The 2,500-nt window shown below is 53.5% G+C and overlaps 1 protein-coding gene across 1 annotated transcript in view; it reads left to right on the top strand.

Moving 5' to 3' along the window:
* Nucleotides 1-2,500, top strand: part of LOC311118742 (huntingtin-like) — a gene marked incomplete at its 3' end in the record, with an annotated part of 22,403 nt that overhangs the window by 7,789 nt on the left and 12,114 nt on the right. The window lies entirely within an intron of this gene.

Here is a 2,500-nt window from a genome sequence, read left to right as displayed (position 1 = left end):
GGATGGTGCCAGGTTTCCTCCAGACGTGACGCTTGGCATTCAGGCCAAAGAGTTCAATCTAGGTTTCATCAGACCAGAGAATCTTGTTTCTCATGGTCTGAGAGTCCTTTAGGTGCCTTTTGGCAAACTCCAAGTCGGGCTGTCATGTGCCTTTTACTGAGAAGTGGCTTCTGTCTGGCCACTCTACCATAAAGGCCTGATTGGTGGAGTGCTGCAGAGATGGTTGTCCTTCTGGAAGGTTCTCCCATCTCCACAGAGGAACTCCCTAAACAAGGCCCTTCTTCCCCGGTTACTCAGTTTGGCCAGGCGGCCAGTTCTAGGAAGAGACTTGGTGCTTCCAAACTTCTTCCATTTAAGAATGATGGAGGCCACTGTCATCGTGGGGACCTTCAATGCTGCAGAAATTATTTGGTACCCTTTCCAGATCTGTGCCTCGACACAATCCTGTCTCGGAGCTCTGCGGACAATTCCTTAAACCTCATGGCTTGGTTTTTGCTCTGACATGCACTGTCAACTATGGAACGTTATATAGACAGGTGTGTGCCTTTCCAAATCATGTCCAACCAATTGAATTTACCACAGGTGGACTCCAAGTTGTAGAAACATCTCAAGGATGATCAATGGAAACAGGATGCACCTGAGCTCAATTTCGAGTCTCATAACAAAGGGTCTGAATACTTATGTATTATTTTATTTATTTATTTATATATATATATAGATAGATAGATAGATAGATAGATAGATAGATAGATAGATAGATAGATATACTTTTGCAAATATTTCTAAAAACCTGTTTTTGCTTTGTCATTATGGGGTGTTATGTGTAGATTGATGAGGAGAAAAATGTATTTAATTCATTTTAGAATAAGGCTGTAACTTAACAAAATGTGGAAAAAGTCAAGGGGTCTGGCTACTTTCCAAATGCACTGTACTTAATCAAGATATTTCCCAATGTCATATTGGGAGTATCAAGGTGAAGGTGGTTGACTTGTGTTTTGAAGACAGAATATGTTGTCTTCTATGTACTGATATCCCCAGGTCACCCTGCCCCCCCTAGCCAACGCTCCCTCTCTCTGTGTTGTTCTCTCTGTCCCCCCAGGTCACCCCTCCCTAGCCAACGCTCCCTCTCTCAGTGTTGTTCTCTCTGTCCCCCAGGTCACCCTGCCCCTCCCTAGCCAACGCTCCCTCTCTCAGTGTTGTTCTCTCTGTCCCCCAGGTCACCCTGCCCTCCCTAGCCAACGCTCCCTCTCTCAGTGTTGTTCTCTCTGTCCCCCAGGTCACCCTGCCCCTCCCTAGCCAACGCTCCCTCTCTCAGTGTTGTTCTCTCTGTCCCCCCAGGTCACCCTGCCCTCCCTAGCCAACGTTCCCTCTCTCAGTGTTGTTCTCTCTGTCCCCCCAGGTCACCCTGCCCTCCCTAGCCAACGCTCCCTCTCTCAGTGTTGTTCTCTCTGTCCCCCCAGGTCACCCTGCCCCTCCCTAGCCAACGCTCCCTCTCTCAGTGTTGTTCTCTCTGTCCCCCAGGTCACCCTGCCCTCCCTAGCCAACGCTCCCTCTCTCAGTGTTGTTCTCTCTGTCCCCCAGGCCACCCTGCCCCTCCCTAGCCAACGCTCCCTCTCTCAGTGTTGTTCTCTCTGTCCCCCAGGTCACCCTGCCCTCCCTAGCCAACGCTCCCTCTCTCAGTGTTGTTCTCTCTGTCCCCCAGGTCACCCTGCCCTCCCTAGCCAACGCTCCCTCTCTCAGTGTTGTTCTCTCTGTCCCCCAGGTCACCCTGCCCCTCCCTAGCCAACGCTCCCTCTCTCAGTGTTGTTCTCTCTGTCCCCCAGGTCACCCTGCCCTCCCTAGCCAACGCTCCCTCTCTCAGTGTTGTTCTCTCTGTCCCCCAGGTCACCCTGCCCTCCCTAGCCAACGCTCCCTCTCTCAGTGTTGTTCTCTCTGTCCCTCCAGGCCACCCTGCCCCTCCCTAGCCAACGCTCCCTCTCTCAGTGTTGTTCTCTCTGTCTCCCAGGCCACCCTGCCCTCCCTAGCCAACGCTCCCTCTCTCAGTGTTGTTCTCTCTGTCCCCCAGGTCACCCTGCCCTTCCCTAGCCAACGCTCCCTCTCTCAGTGTTGTTCTCTCTGTCCCCCCAGGTCACCCTGCCCCTCCCTAGCCAACGCTCCCTCTCTCAGTGTTGTTCTCTCTGTCCCCCCAGGTCACCCTGCCCCTCCCTAGCCAACGCTCCCTCTCTCAGTGTTGTTCTCTCTGTCCCCCCAGGTCACCCTGCCCTCCCTAGCCAACGCTCCCTCTCTCAGTGTTGTTCTCTCTGTCCCCCAGGTCACCCTGCCCTCCCTAGCCAACGCTCCCTCTCTCAGTGTTGTTCTCTCTGTCCCCCAGGTCACCCTGCCCTCCCTAGCCAACGCTCCCTCTCTCAGTGTTGTTCTCTCTGTCCTCCCAGGTCACCCTGCCCTCCCTAGCCAACGCTCCCTCTCTCAGTGTTGTTCTCTCTGTCCCCCCAGGTCACCC

Source organism: Coregonus lavaretus (assembly GCF_964263955.1).
Source record: "Coregonus lavaretus genome assembly, contig: HAP1_SCAFFOLD_6799, whole genome shotgun sequence".
In the NCBI taxonomy this organism is placed as follows: domain Eukaryota; kingdom Metazoa; phylum Chordata; class Actinopteri; order Salmoniformes; family Salmonidae; genus Coregonus; species Coregonus lavaretus.
Note: the sequence above shows the minus strand (reverse complement) of the source record. Positions and strands in the feature narration are given on the sequence as shown.